At 46.3% G+C, this 19,494-nt stretch overlaps 1 long non-coding RNA gene across 1 annotated transcript in view; it reads right to left on the bottom strand.

Moving 5' to 3' along the window:
* LOC129050205 (uncharacterized) overlaps positions 1-3,574 on the bottom strand; it is a 45,956-nt gene extending 42,382 nt beyond the window's left edge. The window contains exon 1 of the long non-coding RNA XR_010137250.1: positions 2,984-3,574. This is a non-coding gene — a long non-coding RNA (uncharacterized LOC129050205). The remainder of the gene's footprint in view (positions 1-2,983) is intronic.
* Between the last annotated feature and the right edge of the window lie 15,920 nt (positions 3,575-19,494).

Below are 19,494 nucleotides of genomic sequence, written 5' to 3'. Positions count from 1 at the left end.
AAGGTAGCCGGAGGAGTCTGATTGTTTAAACTTCTAGTCTATTGGTTCTCACATGTAGGCCACGGACCAGGGAGTCTAGAGACCATCCTCCCCCCACCCCTGCGCTCCAGACCCACACGCAGATCAAACATTTTCCACAGCACATGAAACACCTCACACACCTAAGCGCGCTTTTTCAGTTGTATGTATGTAAATTGTTATGACTTCACAAATCTATTTTCTAAATTTTTAATTTTAGGGTTTTTTTTTTTTTTACGACTACTTTTCAATCAGATCATAAAAGTGCTAAAACCAGTGCGAAAGCGTGCAAAATGTTGACTCCTTTAGAAGTGGCCGTGACTTCCTGCTAGTCGGTCTTCCCAGGGACAGGGGGTCTGGCGGCTCTGAAGTGCCGGCTCTTGGATCCCTCGGTATTATTTTACAGAAACCATCTCCCGCCCGCTGTCCTTCGGGAAGAGACCCTGCCCTTCCTGCCCAGCCCGCCCCCCTCCCCGGGGGTCCCCACCAGTTCCTCCTCCAGCGACAGGTGGCTGCAAGCCTTGCCTTTGAACTCGAGAATCCCTCTCCCCAGCCCATCGCCTCGCAGCAACTCACAGGCCAGAGGGTCGACCCCTCTGGGTTGTGACTGGAGCCCTCCGGGGTGAGGGCACTGCTGGGCCCCCGACCCCCAACCCCCAACCCCGGGTCCTCCGTGCGCTCTGCGCGGGAGCTGCCGGGCGCCCCTTGTCCAGTGCTTGCAGCTCAGCTGCGGAGTTTTGTTGGCAACCGTTAAGAAGATTCGTAAGTTACATTTCCCAAACCCTTCCCCTCTCCAGGAGCACAACAACCGCATCCCCAGCATCACGAAAACAAGCGCGGCCACCGCGATGTGCGACACGTGGGCCTGGAATCTCAGTGCAGACCGCACTGCAAACGCTCAGCCGCGCCTTTGAGTAAGTTAGACGGCCTGCGGGGGCGTCCGACCAGATAACACAAGGAATGCAGATGCCACCCTTGCCTCTGGTAGGTATTTCACGAGGTTGCTGCTTAATTATAATTCCAAACAAATTGAGGTTGTCCTTTGGAGGCGGGGAGGGAGGACGGGAGGGAGGAAAAAGATAAAGCTGACTTGGCCTCTTCTGTTACCCGAATTGCAATCGCTGATACTTTGTGACATAAAAGTCACAGGTCAAATCCAAGATCTTACTGCAAATCGGCGGGGATTTTTCTCCCAGGAGTATGAGACTGGCCTCTTATCTCCTGATAATACCTCTAGAGTCTCCAGCCCTGAGAATTAGCAAGAATGATGACACAGGGAAGCGACAACGGGGAGCCATCTACCCGCCATCACTCTGCATCCGTTTAATTGATTCTGTAGTTTTTCAGTTCAGGGTTCCCAGCGCTCCCTACCATGCATTTGTTTTAACCCCAGGGAACATAGTGAAACTTCTTTTTGCTTGTATTTATCTTTTTGCTTTATTTTTGAGTTCCCTAAATTAAAAACCCAATGTCTAGACTCTTGATTATTTAACTTTGGCGGCATACGTTGGCCCCTTGAATAATTTCCCTGGAAACCCATGGATTTTTAAAATGAATATAATCGGAGGAAGCTAGGAAGGAGGGAGGAAGAGGGGGTGAACTGGTAGTTGAGGGGGAATTTTTTTCTTTTTGAACTTATATTTTAGAATCAGAAGTTACATGTGCAGGTTCATTACAGAGATATTTTGTGTGATGCTGAGGTTTGGGGTATGAATGATCCCATCACCCAGGTTCCTATAGTACCCAACAGGTAGTTTTTCAACCCTTGCCTCCCTCCGTCCCTTCCCTATCTAGTAGTCTACAGTGTCTTTTGGTCCCAACTTTATGTCCTTGTATACCCGATATTTAGCTCCCATTTATAACTGAGAACATGTGGTATTTGGTTTTCTGTTCCTGTGTTAGTTTGCTTAGGATAATGGCCTCCAGCAGCAACCATGTTGCTGCAAGGGACATGATTTTGTTTTCCGGTTTTTGGTTTTTGGTGTTTTTTGAGATGGAGTCTCACTCTGTCGCCCAGGCTAGAGTGCAATGGCTTGATCTCGGCTCATGGCAATCTCCGCCTCCCTGGTTCAAGCGATTCTCCTGCCTCAGCCTCCCAAGGAGCTGGGATTACAGGCGCATGCCACCATACCCAGCTAATTTTGTATTTTTAGTAGAGACAGGGTTTCACCATGTTGGTCAGGCTGGTCTTGAACTCCTGACCTCAGGTGATCTGCCCGCCTTGGCCTCCCAAAGTGCTGGGATTACAGGCACAAGCCACCACGTCTGGTCTATGATTTTGTTTTTTTATGACTATAGTATTCCATGGTGTATATGTACCACATTTTCTTCATCTAATCCACCACTGATGGGCACCTATGTTGATTCCATGCTTTTGTGATTGTGAGGAGTACTACAGTGAACATACAGGTGCATGTGTTCATTTGGTGGAATGATTTATTTACCGTTCGATCTATACCCCATAATGGGATTGCTGGGTTGAATGGCAGCTCAACTCAGTTCTTTGAGAAATCTCCAAACTGATCTCCACAATGGCTATACTCATTTACACTCCCACCAACAGTGTATAAATGTCCCGTTTTCTCCACAGCCTTGCCAACATCTGTTATTTTTTGGCCTTTTAACAAAAGCCAATCAGACTGGCATAAGATGGTATCTCATTGTGGTTTTGATATGCATTTCTCTGAAGATTAGAGATGAGCATTTTTTCGTATGTTTGTTGGCTACCTGGCTGTCTTCTTTTGAGAAATGTCTGTTCATGTCCTTTGCCTACTTTTTAATGGGGTTATTTGTTTTTTGATTTTTAATTTGTTTACACCCTTACTTTTCCTCTTCACCTTTCCCTCCAAATCTGCTCAAGCCTCTAGATCACAGGACCCTCTCCTGCACCAAGGCAGCTTCTCCTGTGAGCTGAATGGTGCCTCCTGTCCACAGTCCAGCCAGCCCCACCCAAGGGGACACCCACCTGAATTTGGCAGCACTGCCTCCTCGTTAGGGCAGTGCCACAGGAGTCCTGGTTCCTCCACAGCTCAGCTAAGGAAAGGGCCTCCCCAGCATTTGAAGTGAGTTCAGGCTTCACATCCTTTGAGGGCTTTATTCTTTGGGGCACACTGCAAAAGTCAATTTTCCATTAAAACAGAACATCACAGTTACATGAAAAGCTTATCTTTTAAAGCAGTAGATCTAATGATCGGATGATTTCACAGATAACAGGGAAAAAATTGGAAAGACAAATATGCATTTGCAAGCTTTTTACTTTACCAAGAAAGGATATTTTTAGCTGGACACAGTGGCTCATGCCTGAAATCCCAGCACTTTAGGACGCTGCGGTGGGGAGGTCACTTGAAATCAGGAGTTCGAGACCAGCCTGGCCAACATGGTGAAACCCTGTCTCTTCTAAACATACAAAAAGATTAGCTGGGCATGGTGGTGGGTGCCTATAATCCCAGCTACTTGGGAGGCTGAGGAAGAAGAATCGCTTTTATCTGAGAGGCAGAGGTTGAGGTGAGCCGAGATTGTGCCACCGCATTCCAGCCTGGGTGACACAGTGTGAGACTCTTTCTCCAAAAAAAAAAAAAAAAAAAAAGGATATTTTTACAACAACAACTTTCTACTATCACCATCATTTCTTTCCTTCTTTTCTTTTTTTTTTTTTCTTTTTTGAGACAGAGTCTCACTCTGTCGCCCAGGCTGGAGTGCAGTGGCACGATCTCCGCTCGCTGCAAGCTCTGCCTCCTGGGTTCACGCCATTCTCATGCCTCAGCCTCCAGAGTAGCTGGAACTACAGGCGCCCGCCACCACGCCCGGATAATTTTTTGTATTTTTAGTAGAGATGGGGTTTCACCTGTTAGGCAGGATGCTCTCTATCTCCTGACCTTGTGATCTGCCCGCCTCGGCCTCCCAAAGTGCTGGGATTACAGGTGTGAGCCGCCGCGCCCGGCCTCATCATTTCTTTTCAGAAAGAATACTTGAACTCATGCACACAGTCATGCTTGCTCGTGACTATGCATGCTTGTGTACATATGCACACACACACACACACACACACACAAACCCTCAGAGTAAAGTGTAAAGAACAGCCCTTTCACTGACAATATAGAGCTTCCTGGAAAGCCGATCACTGTTTAAGAGCACTGGCTTGGGGGTATCAGTCCCCTCCAATAGCCGTATACGGGGACCTAGCTTGCATCCCCACCTTCTCTCACCAAAGATGCGTGTGTCTCAGACCCCAGTCTCCTGCTGTGAACTTCTCCAGTAAATGTACATAAGAATGAACCAACTCCTCTGCAAGTCACACCTTCCTGAAAAACAAGAGCAGAAAAATTAAAGACTAACAACAAAAATATTGTTTTTGCTATTTGACCATTGTTAACTACCTCCTAAATGTGGATTTCCATACTCAGTCTAAGTCCGAAGCTGTTGATTCTATCTTGCTGATGATAGAGGTTTGGCCCAAAGCTTGGCTGGCCCTGTGATGTGGCCTGCTCCAGTGTTAACTGTAGAAGGAAATGCTTTTGCTTGTATCTTATGATGAGGCCTAAATCACTCCAGATGTCCTTCAAAGACCCAGGAAGGCGTCTCCCCAACTAGTCTACAATGCTTTGGGTGCTCAATAAATACCCATGTAATTGGTTGGCTTTGGTCAGCTCTGAGCAGTTCTGCAGAATGGAGAAATGGATGCTTTCATTCTGATAAAGGTGCCGATGCCTAAGTTGTATGCCAAGCAGGAGATTCCCCATTGATATTCAGAAGCAATTTGTAAGGGTTTGGAAGCTTTTGAGAGGGGTGCACCAGTGACTGGGATTGTATAAAGCCCGGCCTCTTAGTCACTGTTGACTTTTCTTCACAAGGTTCCTCACTCCCCAGCAGCCAATTTGTATTCTAATGGTGAGGAAGGAGAGGGCCTCTTGGGAGCTTAGAGTGCATGGCAAGAATCAATTTCCCTCATTCTTGCAAATGTTCTCCCACCTGAATGTGAGTCTCTGAGGATGAAAGAGGAAACCCACAACCAAGAATAACGCGTGAAGATGATGCACTTGTTTTAAAAAAAAAGAGTCAAGGAGAGGAACAAAAGAATTAAATACAATAAATAGAAGAAAAATGTTCAACACCATTGGTAATTTTTTAAAACATGAATTGATACAACAAGGTGATGTTTTTAGTGCATCCAATTGGCGAAATAAAAAATGATAATAGTCCTTTTCCGAGGGCCTGGGGAACCTGGCACTCTCATGCCCCATCAGAGGACATAAAAACAATCGCAGTTTCCCTAGAAGTCAGTTTTGCTTCATATATCAAATCTCAGAAGTAGACTATCCTTTAACTCAATTATTTCACATGTATAAATGTATTCTAGGAAATAATGAAGAATGTGCAAAGACGTCTCTATATAAGGATATTCACTAAATATTCAACAGTAGGAAGTTGTTTACATTGGTTATGGTATCTCTAAGTAACGGAATACTGTGAGCATATAGTAATTGTGTATTCGTTGAAGTGGAAAGAAGTTCAAAATACACAGTCAAATTTTGAAAGGGTTACAAGCAGTAAAGTTACATATATTTTTTAAATTAACTCAGTTCATTCAAAAAGTATTCCTAAGCAAACAGGATATATCAGAGATCATGATAGGCAGTTCCCTGCTTTTATAAAGATTGCATTTATTGGGGTGATGGGGTCTGGGAATTGGGTAACAATAAATAAGTATGTTAGTGAGAAAACTATAAAATTGTGTTAATGGCTGTGTAGAGAATTAAAGTAGGCTGACATGATAGAGGTCATTCTAAGATTTTATACTGAAGTGTGGATTACTAAAAGCACAAAGTGTCAAGATTTCTCCAGGAAGGGAAAATAGTTGTGCAAGGCCCTGAGGCAGGAGCAAGATTTAAATGACATATTTATATACAGCTGGACCACGTGGCTAAAGCAAAGTGGAAGAGGGGAAGAGTGGCAGATGCAGTCAGGGAGGGGAGGTCACATTGCATGGGGCTTGGTAAACCAGGGTAAGGAGCTGGGGTTTTATTCTACGTTGCTGTAGGAAGACACTACAGGTCTCAAACAGGAGACATATCTCATTAATGTTTCTAAACTACACTCTTGCTCTTGTGTGAAAGGATGGATTTGAGAGCATAAGAATGAAGGCAGAGGGACCAGTCAGTCATCAGTCCAGAGAAGGCTCAAAGGTGACCTGGACTAGGGAAGGAGGTACAGGAGAGAAACAGACGCAGTCAGGATTTATTTTGGAGTTAGTACCAGCGGTTTTTGCTAATGGATTGAGGGCTCCTCAAATTCCCTCCTCTTTCCTCCTTTTGCCTTCAAATTCCAGTCCTTCCCTACAAAGGTCCATCTATAGTTCCTGCCTTTGGGTTCTCTGAGATGACCTGGACCTCAAATTAAATCTCCCTTTTCTCAAGCTAACTCAAGCTGGTTTTCATTTCTTGCAACCATGACTAGGGTATCAAGCGCCTGTTGTGTTACAATCCTCCCAATTGCTACTTGAGGAAGGCACAGCAGTTGAAGCAAGCCATGGTCAGAGAGATGAGGCAGCTTGTCCAATTTAAAATGGCAGAGCAAGGATTCAAACCCACGTCTTCGGGTCTAGAGCCAGCACTTCCTCTTCTATGCCATGCTAGATCAACGAGATGCACCCAGCTTCTAGTTGTCTACCAAATATTGCTAGTTGTCCACAAAATCTAAGCTCCCTTGTTTCATAACAGTGAAACAATGGCTGCCCAAGTGCATTCATTTCCCAGCCTCCCTTTCAGCTAGATGTGCACATATGACTTATCTCTAGTGGAACAGGAGAGGAAGTGAGGATGCAGGAAGAGCTCTGTTTCCTCCACACCCTTTACCTTTCCTACAGGGTACAACCCAGGCTTGGCAGTAACACAGCTTAAATTATGCAGATCACAATAATTGTGGATTATTGTGGAACAATGACTAATAAGGAATGTGAATCCCTGAATGACCACATGGAGCTGAATCTCCCACCAGTCTCAAAAGCTCACCCTGGACTGTTGCAATTGAAATTACTGGACTGTTACATGAGAAATACATAAACTTTAGTCATGTTATTGTTGGGTCTCTTTGTTGTAGCAGTCCAGCTTTACCCTAACTGATATACAACCTCAACATGATCTACATATTTAAAAATACTAGTGGCCTCTTTTGTTAAAAAATAATTGAGCCTCTCAAGCATATCCTCCAGACATTGGGTAGATCCTTGAGTATCCCCATTGCTATTCACAGCTGAATTTGTCTAATCTGTAGAATAGACTCAATGCCTGGGTACTCTCTTAGGAGAACCTTTAAAACCTACTGTTGGTTGGAAACCAAACAAAAGGACCTCCATGCATGAGTTAAGAGAATTTATTTATATCAGCCAGTGAGATCTCTTCCAAAGGGCTCGAACTTTGGTGACCACCCTAAGATCCCCGGCAGCAGGTGTGACATAGTCACTTCCTGGAACCTCATCTGAGTGCTTTAGGAAATCCAGTGTCTCCCAGAGCTTCCCTGTGATTCACAAGGTGGGCAGAGCCCACTAGAAGAACAATGCACCAGCAGAGCTTCTCTATGGACAGTGCATTGTCCATAGTGCATTGACTGGAGGTGACAGTAAAACATTCATACTCCACTAGCTTTGGCAGTGCTGCAGAAAGTGGGGTACAAGCTTGCTCCCCAAAGTGTTTCTCCATCAAGCCTAGCAGGAGAGGTGAGGAGACAGTAAGGAAAATGAGCCACATGCCTAGTGGAAAATGCACTGGTTTTGGATTCAGGTGGACACGGATTCTAATCCTGACCCTACCACTTGTTCATCCGTTCACTTAGCTTTTGGAACCTCAGTTTCCTAGAAAATGGGAATACTCCTACCCACCTCATACAGTGGTCATGAGGACTGAGACAGAGTCTATGATATATGTAGAAAGAGTTGGCAGGGAAGGAGCGCAGTCAATAGCAGCAAAACAAATTCCAAACTGATCCAGCCTTGATATAAAGAAGTTGGCAAGCCTTGCCCTCCCTGCCAAGCCACCATGGAGGCAGCGCGTGTGCCGGCTGGCCCCAAGCTCTCTCAGTTGTCAAGGACAGGCTTCTGTGGGTGCTGTTATGGGGCTGGGAGATGTGCTGGCTGACCACATCCCAGCTGTTCTCCTGCCGCTGTGGTTACCCAAACCCTGCAACTATGTTCATGTCTAAACCAGTCAGCAAATCACACAGTCAAAGCCTCATGGAAAAGTCCGCTTTCTGGTCACCCTTTTCTCTTGTCCAAATTCATGAAACAACCATGAAAAATGTGTTTGCTTTCTATTCCTGTGGCTGATAGTTTATTGAATAACAACAACAACAAAATCTTTTTTTTTTTTTTTTTGCCTTGATTATGGTCCTTACCACGACGTAGCAAATGACTGGCCTGTGGGAGAAAAGGCTGAAGAGAAACGTAATGAATTAACTAAGTCTTCTTTTCTTTTCATGGGCCCAAGCACTGGGTTTTTGGCTTAAATGCATGTACATACTATCATATATGGAAAATCAGGTGATTTACTGGGTATGATTTTGGCGCTCCCTCTCATGCTGAGGCCATGATGGTGGGTCCAGTCCTATGGCTGGTCTGATCATCCACCCTAACCCTTTTAAGCTTTTCCTTGTGATGTGACCGTTGCCACTTACCACCTCTGCCACTTTGATACTCTTCCATTTCCCACTTCTGCAAAGCGTTTTGTTTTTTTTTTTTTTTTGAGACGTTGTCTTGCTCTGTCGCCCAGGCTGGAGTGCAGTGGCGTGATCTTGGCTCACTGCAACCTCCACCTCCCGGGTTCAAGCGATTCTCCTGCCTCAGCCTCCCGAGTAGCTGGAACCACAGGCACTTGCCACCACGCCCGACTAATTGTTTGTATTTTTAGTAGAGATGGGGTTTCACCGTGTTAGCCAGGATAGTCTCGATCTCCTGACCTCATGATCTACCTGCCTCGGCCTCCCAAAGTGCTGGGATTACAGGCGTGAGTCACTGCGCCCAGCTTCTGCAGAGCATTTGAGACTTCCAGCAGCCCTGTACTTCCCCTGTCCTCTTAGCACCCTCTCATGCTCTCAATAACATTGTTTCAAGATTAGTAGAATCTGACCAGGCACAGTGGCTCATGCCTGTAATCCCAGCACTTTGGGAGGCCGAGGCGAGTGGATCATCTGAGGTCAGGAGTTCGAGACCAGCCTGGCCAATATGGAGAAACCCCATCTCTACTAAAAATACAAAAATTAGCCAGGTGTGGTGGCACGCACCTGTAATCCCAGCTACTCGGGAGGCTGAGGCAGGAGAATCGCTTGAACCCGGGAGGCAGAGGTTGCAGTGAGCCGAGATTGTGTCACTGCACTCCAGCCTCAGCAACAGTGAGAGTCCATCTCTAAAAAAAAAAAAAAAAAAAAAAAAAAAAAATTAGTAGAATCTTCCAATCTTCCAATCTTCCAAGTTAGGGGGCTCATGCCTATAATCCAGCACTTTGGGAGGCCAAGATGGGTGGATTGCTTGAGCTCAGGAGTTTGAGACCAGCCTGGGCAACACCGCAAAACCCTATCTCTACAAAGATTAGCCAGGCATAGTGGCACACACCTGTAGTCTCAGCTACTCAGGAGGCTGAGGTGGGAGGATCACCTAAGCCTAGGAGGTCAAGGCTACAGTAAGCGGTGATCACACCACTGCATTCTGGCCTGGGTGACAGAGGAAGATCCCATCTCAAAAAAAAAAAAAAAAAAAAAAAAAGATGAGTAGAATCTTCTAGCTAGTCTTCTGCCTTCTGTTTCTCTAAATCATTTTCCATTAGACCTCCCTAAAGTGCAGCTCCACTTACATTATTCCTCTGCTCCATAACCTTCAATGGCTCCCTATTGCTCACTCTGCAGCCAAGGTGCTCCATAAGATGGCCCTACGTTATCAATTTGTTTAATACAGTTGCTGCCTCAGCATCCACTTTTAGGCTCAACGTAAATTGTTGGAAACTCAGTTGTACCCCGTCACCTTTGGGTGAGTTAAAACTTCCCCTCCCTATGTGGTTGTGTGCGACATGGCCTTATTGCTCCTCATCTCACTGACACAGAACCCAGCTCCCCCCACAGCTGCTGATCAGGATAAAACCTATTGATCAATACCAGAGTCATGTAAATAAGATCTCCCCTTAGAGCATGTTTTCTTTTTTCTTTTTTTTTTTTTGAGATGGAGTTTCGCTCTTGTTGCCCAGGCTGGAGTGCAGTGGCTCAATCTCAGCTCACTGCAAACTCTGCCTTCTGGGTTCAAGCCATTCTCCTGCCTCAGCCTCCCAAGTAGCTGGGACTACAGGCACGTGCCACCATGCCAGCTAATTTTTGTATTTTTAGTAGAGGGGGTTTCACCATGTTGGCCAGAATGGTCTTGATCTCCTGACCTCATGATCTGCCCATCTCAGCCTCCCAAAGTGCTGGGATTACAGGCGTAAGCCACCATGCCCAGCCACGTTTTCTTTAAACTCACCAATCCACAACCCCATAGGGAAAGCCTAGGAAATAACACCCATGGACCTAAATAAAGGCCTGGTCCCACAGATCCTCTCTCTTTCCTCCTGCCCCTCACCAGCTAGTTGAGCTCCCAGTCACCTCCAGACTTCCCCTGGGCCTCCCATAGGCACCCCTAACCTCTCCAGGAGCTGTAAGAATTTTCTTCTGCTTCACGCATGTGGGCGTCACCTCCTCATTGTGTCTCACCTGAATGATACACCTGCACCCAACTTTCCCCTGCCAGGGCTTTCCTGGAGTGGCTATCTTGGCTTTTGGCCACTCTTAATAGACCAAATTAGAAAGAAACCATTACAACAAAAATCACATGCCGGGACCGGGGGCTCACACCTGTAATCCCAGCACTTTGGGAGGCTGAGGCGGGCAGACCATGAGGTCAGGAGATCAAGACCATCCTGGCCAACATGGTGAAACCCAGTCTCTACTAAAAATACAAAAATTAGCTGGGCATGGCACACGCCTAGTAATCCCACTACTCGGGAGGCTGAGGCAGGAGAATCGCTTGAGCCCAGGAGGCAGAGGTTGCAGTGGGCTGAGATCATGCCACTGCACTTCAGCCTGGGCAACAGAGCAAGACTCTGTCTCAGAAAAAAAAAAAAAAAAATCACAACAATTGGCACTGTGAGCACGGTGCGTGGCCATGACCACAAAGGGCAGGAAAGAATGCCTTTCGCCTGCTCCCGCTCACTAGCCATGTGGCTGACCCCATCTGAGGAGGCCCCAGGGCTCGCTAGCGTGGGTCCCCACTGCTGTATGCTGCAGCCTGTGGTCTTTGCTGAGTGTTGCCAAGACTCCCCTCCCTAAGTTGGGTGGGTCCTAGAAATTCCAAATGGTTCTTGGGATGCCCCCCTCTGCCAACGGACCCCATGCTCAATTGCCAGTCTTAATAGGACACTCCCCTGAGTGGGAAGTTCTGGTCAGGGTTCTATTGGCTACATTCAGAAGGCCTGATGGCTTGTTACTGAGAAGCAGAAGGGGGTCACCTCCGCCCTGGAGCTGTCAGGTGGACACTGGGCCAGCACAAAGGCCTAGCAGGGTGCAAAAGGGAGGCCCACACTCTGACTACCCACTGAGTTGGGGAGGCAGTATCTAGGGAGGTCACTAGGCTTCCCAGACTGACAACAAAGACTTCCCAGACTGACAACAAAGTGTCCCCTTCATGTCCCCTTCATGTAGGTGACGGCAGTCACTAGCAGCAGCTCTGCTGGCGTCTGCAAGCCCTATATTGCTTCGTTCCCTTGCTTCTGTCACTCTTCATTGCCCCCTGACCCTAATGAGGTCAACCGGGACACCCTAAGAGGGAGCTGGCTGCCTACAAATGGTCCTGATGAGAAACACAAATGGAGGCCACTTTTCACCACAAGGGCCAGTTAGGACCAGCAGGAGCACATCAGGTCAACATCTAAAAACAAAGGAAAAAAATGTTTTTTTTTTTTAGCTGCCTAAAAATATATGCCATTCTAAAGATTTTGCTTAATGAAGAAAAGAAAGGGAAAGGGACTGCTGTGGTGTGAATGTGTCCCCCAAAGTTCATGTGTTGGAAACTCAATCCCCAATGCAACAGTGTTGGGAGGTAGGACCTTAAAGACATGATTGAGCCTTGTGGGCTCTGCCCTCATAAATGAATTAATGCCATTGTCATGGGAATGGACTTGTTATTGTGGAGGTGGGTTCCCTACAAAAGGAGTTCAGCCTCCTTCCCCACACTCAGACACCCTCTCACCACGTGATGCCTTCTGCCATATTATGACACAGCAAGAAGGCCCTGACCAGATGCAGGCCCTCAGTCTTGGACTGCCCAGCCTCCAGAACTATAAGAAATAAATCTCTGTTCTTCGTAAACTAAGCAGTCTCAGATCTTCTGTTATAGCAGCACAAAACAGACTAAGGCAGAAACTGATCCTTATGCAGGAAGGGGGCATCCCAGAGAGAGGCCACTGCCTAGAAGCACCAGCCCCTTACTCCCTGCCCTCTGCATCCTCTCATCAACTAGAGGCAGAAACAAAGACTCTCAGCTTCTGGTGGCCTAAGCCTAAAACAAAATAAAACAAAAGGTAGTGAGTGGGAATGCTGCCACTTAAAAGAAAAGGTAGGGAGGTGGGAATGCTGCCACTTTAAAGAAAAGGTAGGGGGGTGGGAATGCTGTCACTTAAAAAAAATGTATGTACCAAGTCAATGCTAGGTCTAGCAAACATAATGAAAGCTCTAGACCATTTATTGATTTAAAAACAAACTCTCCTAGATACGATGGAGAAGAGAATTAAAAGTAATTAAATAAGTTGTATATATATATAAAAAATATTTTAATATGAATATATAATAAATAAATTCTGTAGTATATGTATAATATATAACTACATTAAAACAAGTTACTATGAGGCCAGGCGTGGTGGCTCACGCCTGTAATCCCAGCACTTTGGGAGGCTGAGGAGGGTGGATCACCTGAGGTCAGGAGTTCAAGACCAGCCTGATCAACATGGAGAAACACCGACTCTACTAAAAATACAAAAGTAGCCAGGCATGGTGGCGCATGCCTGTAATCCCAGCTACTCGGGAGGCTGAGGCAGGAGAATCACTTGAACCCAGGAGGCAGAGGTTGCGGTGAGCCAAGATTGCGCCACTGCACTCCAGCCTGGGCAACAAGAGCAAAACTCCATCTCAAAAAAAAAAAAAAATGGGGGCCGGGCGCGGTGGCTCACACCTGTAATCCCAGCACTTTGGGAGGCCGAGGCGGGTGGATCAGGTCAGGAGACCGAGACCATCCTGGCTAATATGGTGAAACCCCGTCTCTACTAAAATTACAAAAATTAGCCAGGCGTGGTGGTGGGCGGCTGTAGTCCCAGCTACTCGGGAGGCTGAGGCAGGAGAATGGCGTGAACCCAGGAGGTGGAGGTTGCAGTGATCTGAGATCGTGCCACTGCACTGCAGCCTGGGTGACAGAGTGAGACTCCATCTCAAAAAAAATAAAAAAAAAGTTACTATGATTTGATCCAATTGATCCAATTGGAAATTCAAATTGTATATATAAATGTATATACTAAATAATTTATATAACAAAAATATTTCAAAGGGCATGGATTGGCTTTTGTGCTTCTACAACACAGGTTCTCACTTGACTTTAACATTTGCTAAAATGTACCAATTGGCAAAATTCCTGGGCTTAGTCAATACTGGGGCTCAAATCATAGTTATACCTGGAGATCTCAGTAAATTTAAACACTCTGCCTCTACCATCTTAAAAAATAGCTACATATAAAATAGAGAAAAATAAATATGCCTCACTTTAACTGTAGCCTTGCCTAAATTTCCTATAGTCATGCACCCATTGCTGTAATATAGTCTATATTAAGCATAGATACTCTGATACAATAAATAATAAATTAAGCCGGCATGGCGGCTCATGCATGTAATCCCAGCACTATGGGAGGCCAAGGTGTGAGGACTGCTTGAGCCCAAGATTTCAAGACCAGTCCGGGCAACATGGCAAAACTCCATCCCTACCAAAGATACAAAAATTAGCCGGGCATGGTGGCACGTTCCTGTAGTCCCAGCTACCCAGGCTAAGGTGGGAGGATCACTTGAGCCCAGGAAGTTGAGGCTGCAGTGAGCCGTGATCATGCCACTGCACTCCAGCCTGGGTGACAGAGTAAGACCCTGTCTCAAAAAAATAATAATAATAATTGTAAATTAAAGTAAGTTTTTGGCACTTACAAATTGGCTTGATAAAATAAAATCCCATGAACCTCCAGTTAAGACGGTCAATTTACAAAGACCTAATGTAAGTTAAATCAGGATCTTCAAGGATCCAAACTTACTATATACAGCCTAATTAATAAAGGGGTAGTGATCCCCACTGTTCCTCCATTTGACAGCCACTTTTGCCTGTTCTTAAATGTAGAAAAAATTAAGGGTGCCTCATAGTGGATTACTACAACCTTTACACCATATTCCTATTCGTTACGGCCTCCATACCCAATTCCCAATACTAAAACTGATTCTAGTCAATGACTGGTGAATATTGAGCTCTTATACATTTGGCTAACATGTTCAGTTCTGGTCCTGTTTCAACAGCCTCTCAGATGCAGTTTGCCTCCACCTCCAAAAGGGCACAACACACATTTTCCAGGCTACCCATAGGGCACCTCAAGGGCTTTGTCATGACACACAGTCTCTGAAGACAGGATCTTAAGGACATCCACCTTCTCTGGGAGCACAGGCATGACATTACATTGAGGAGATCCTCCTCCAAGAAGGCTCATTTGACACACTTGTAAGGACGTGTAAGTCCAGTATCTCTTAGTACTTTTGAGGTTCTGGTGGCAACATATTCCTCATTTATACATTTTACTTATAAATTAAAATCAACAGGCACTCTCACTAGCACCTTCAAAAATAAAAGGTAGGCCGGATGTGGTGACTCACACCTGTAATCCCAGCACTTTGGGAGGCCGAGGTGGGCAGATCACCTGAGGTCAGGAGTTCAAGACCAGCCTGGCCAATGTGATGAAACCCCATCTCTACTAAAAATACAAAAAAAAAAAAAAAAAAAATAGCCAGGCATGGTGGCAGGCACGTGTAATCCCAGCTATTGGGGAAACTGAGGCAGGAGAATTGCTTGAACTCAGGAGGCAGAGGTTGCAGTGAGCTGAGACTGTGCCACTGCACTCCAGCCTGGGTGACAGAGTGAGACTCTGTCTCAAAAAAATAATAATAATAAAATAAAAAATAAAAGGCTTTGGCAACCTCTTCTCATGCTTCATGGTGTCTACGGACCACTTATGATGGCCATTGGTTGCCCCACAACTTCTGACAGCAAAAATTGCCCCTCTTTGCCTTGTCCTATATTCCACTAAAACAGCCAACTGCTGGCTACCCTCTGGGTTCTCCTGCAAACAGAGGCTCTCACAGTCCCTGAGACTGTGACTCTGCATTCCCAACTTCCTGTTATGCTGTGGGTCATGGAAACTGTACCCCCACAAGCTCAGCACAGCTATAATGGCATCCCTAAGACAGGACGGATCAAAACCTGGGCCTCCTGGCATATTCCACCTACAGGAAGGGGTGCCTTCCTTGTTCTCAGCCCCTTTCCATACGTCAGAGGGTTGGAAGAGGTCACCCCTTTTACAGAGCCCTTGGCTACCTGAAAGCTCATGAGATTCCCTGAGTGAACAGTAATGGGAGTTTGTAGACTGTACAGATGGCACTGCTGACCATCCTATGTGGTGGAACTTGGTGGAATGTTACTGCTTCCCATCCCTTAGCTAAGATGTCCCTGATAAAGGACGGGACCCAAGAAACAGACTTGGCCAAGCTTCAGGGAGTCATCTTGGCCCTGGATGCCCTGGCCAACAAATGGTCAAATTGATTAGAAACTATCAGGTCATTCTCTAGAAACTGTCCCCTTCAAGGTAAAGAGCTCTGGGATATTTTTGCCTCACAGATACCCAAAAGATATCAAAATCACACACTTCCACATATTCTAAGGCCACACTATAAGGCCTTTCCAGAACACTTTATTCCCTTCAAAGTTACAGACATCACTGGTAGTAACCAAAACACATTTTACTTCTTAGAATACACCATGATGCTGGGCTCTTGAGAAAGGCATTCACTAGAACTTTCATGCCCCTGACAGGTCCCTGATAACCAGTTTAACTCCAAGACACAGTGATGTTTTCAAATAACCTCTTTTCCAATTCCAGTCCAACACATAAATCACTAAAATTCTCTATCTTGCCCCAGGCATTGACCTACTTTTTATAAGTCTTCTATCTTCTATCTTACCCCCATCCCATAAGACTGAGGGAACATGCTCTCCTAGAACTCATTTACTGTAGACCAACAGGCAGGCAGCTGCTCATCTGATACAGAACCCACTTAAAATTAAACTTCCACCAAAACCAAACCAAACAGAAGCCCTGCCAGGGAGAGCTGCACACGTCTGCTGACTGCTGATCTTATTACTACTGCTTTGGATACTTTCACTGGTTTACAGTCCGGAGGTCTACAGCATCCATTCCAGGGGACACCCACTGAAAAAAGAGACCCCAGTCCCACATCCCAGACAACATCACCCTAGCCCAAAATCCAACTGCTGGAAATGACAGTGCCTCAGATAACATTGCTCCAACTCAAGACTTCAGTCGATGCTGGAGATGACCTCACGTTCTGTGCCAGACATGACTTCGCCTCTTACAGTGAAACCTCCACCCGGCAGTGCTTGCCAATGGATTGCCTCTCCTAAGGCACACGATGGACACAGAGCATCTTTTGCTTTTCTTCCTGAACTCTCTGCGTGCTTGGCCCACAATCCTGGTATTTTCCTTGCTCTCTGCTCAAATGTACATCCCCATACTTCCCTTTTTCAAGGCAAATCTGGCACTGGTTATGAAAAGTAAGAGAGATGATTACTTTCCCAGGAGGCACCTGCCTCATATCAGTCAACCCCTTGACCTCCCGAGGAGAAGACCACCTGGCTGCCCTCTCCCACTAACCACTTCCAGCCTTCTACAACAACTCCCTGCCTTGCATCTCCAACCCACAGCCACCATTCCTCCTGGTTACACACAATACCACTAATCTTTACACATACTTTACTAAATTATCAGTTCATAATCTCCAACAACATAACTGCCCTACACTAATGTTTAATTCGCTGGTTAAATGATCGCATCCCCCTTGCAGTCGGTATCTCCACCACTCAGACTACACCTGGCTTCTATTTTTTAAAATGACACAAGGCACCAGCACCACGAGAGGAAGAGTCATACCTTTGTTTAATCTACGTGCTGCCTCAGCACCCATTTTTAGGGCTGACATATGTTGTTGGAAACCCAGCCGTACCCCGCCACCTTTGACCTAGAGGAAACGTTTCCTCTTCATGTGGCTGTGTGTGATATGGCCAGTGTGTTCCTCATCTCATTAACCCAGAACCCAACACCTCCCACAGCTGCTGCTCACAATAAAACCTAATGGCCAATGCCAGAGTCATGCAAATAAGTTGCCCCCTTCACACATTTTTTAAAACTAGCCAATCCACAACCCCCTCAGGAAAGCCTAAGGGATAATACCCATAAAACTTAATAAAGGCACGGCCAGCAGGTTCTCTCTCTCTCTTTGTCTCTCCCTCTCTGTCTCTCTCTCTCTCTCTCACTCCCTCCTCTCCCAGCTGTTTGAGCTCCCTGCAATCTCTAGACTTCCCCTTCAGCCTCCTGTTGGCACCCCTAACCTCTCCTGGATCTGTAAGTAACATATTTCTTCTATTTCATGCATTTTACATTCACCTCCTCATTGCGTCTCACCTGAACCACACACCCAAACCTAACTCTTCCCAATCAGGCCTCTCCTACAGTGGCTGTCTTGGCTTATGGCCACTCTTGACAGACCTCAAGACCAAATTAGAAAGAACCCATAACCGTAAGAATCACAACAGCCTGTCCTCCCTCATCTCTCCAGTGCACACATTCCAACCAGACTTGACACTCCCTATTGAATTTGCCCACCTTTTGCCACCTCCATGCCCCTATGCATGCAACCCCCCTGCCTAGGATGCTCTCCCTCCTTCCCTATCAACCACACACTACAATCAGATCCATCAGATGAGCCATCAGTCATCATCTCAAGTGACACCTCTTCCATAAAGACTTTCCTAGTCCTTCCAACTAGCAACAATCCCATCCGTCTCCTAAATCCCAGGACATCAGATTTCGTTTGTCTCTTCTTCCTTTCCACCTTGCAGCGTCAGCTCCAGAGTGTCTCTGGGACCCTCTGAGCTGCAGTCTGGCTGGAAGAAAAGGCCAGAGACTGGCCTTAAGTAGCATTTGCACAAGTGCTGTGTTTTATTAGAATTCTATGCAGAGGGTTGCTGATGAGGACAGATAATGGAGCTGCTATGCAATGGCCCCTCAATCCTAGCCACCGAGGCCCATTTACTCCTTCTTTCTCCCACCAGACTGCAAGCGTCTAAGGACAGAGGCTGTGTGCCTCAGGTCAGCACCCTCGGCAATGTCGAGCCCAGTGCCTGACATGGAGGAGCGCTTGACACAAATGCCTCTGGGAGGCATCCCTGCTGGAAGGAAACACAGCTTCTTCTGGTCTGTGCAGAACAAGTAAGTCCTAGCACCTACTGCCGGCTCTTAGCTCACTAAAGCCAAGGGTGGGAGTCAGTCAGTCCTTCCTCAGTAGGTTCCGAGGACAGTTGCTGACTTGCTCTTTCTTTAAGGTGCCTTTTACTTTTGAACCTGAATTTTTCTAGAAAAATGTAATGGGCAGGGCACCCAATCCAAAGGGATGGCCCCCAGTGGCAACCCTGAGTGAAAAGTAAGGCCAATTCACTGTCACATTGCTTTGTCAATTTCACTATGAATCCACGTTCCGAGGATGCACTCTTGCCCAGCAGGCACCACCCCTCACTGGAAACACAGGGACAGTAAATTGCTCCACACCCCAGTAGCACAGGCTTTCCCTGCGCCGGGTGTGGTGCATCCCAGGAGAGCTTTCTCACACCAGGTGGCATCCAGGTGGATCTGGCGACGGCCCAGCAAGCACCTATCCCCCCTCACAAAAGGGAAGAAGAGGAAGAGTGGCCAAGAAGGGGTGGAAACCCCAGTTTTCCTTTATAAATGTGAAGCCGGATTTTAACCTCTCCCTCGGCAACTCTACACATCGGACAAGAAAGAAACTAATATAGATATTAGTCTTGTACTGACTTAGACTTTCACTTACTCCGCCCCTTGTTTCTTAATGGCCTTTTTTTTTTAAACTCTTGAACCTAGGTTAGCCTGTTTCCGGTTCATATTAAGGAATCCAGGCCCTTTGCAGTAAAGAAAGACAAGGATACCCTGGAGCTTTATATTAGGAATGTTTCTAGATTGCTGGTTGAAAGCATGTCCGTTTGTTAATTTGCACCCTAAACACACCTCACGGCTTCATTTAAATCTGAGC

The sequence above is a fragment of the Pongo abelii genome, chromosome 16 (assembly GCF_028885655.2).
Source record: "Pongo abelii isolate AG06213 chromosome 16, NHGRI_mPonAbe1-v2.0_pri, whole genome shotgun sequence".
Lineage (NCBI taxonomy): Eukaryota > Metazoa > Chordata > Mammalia > Primates > Hominidae > Pongo > Pongo abelii.
Note: the sequence above shows the minus strand (reverse complement) of the source record. Positions and strands in the feature narration are given on the sequence as shown.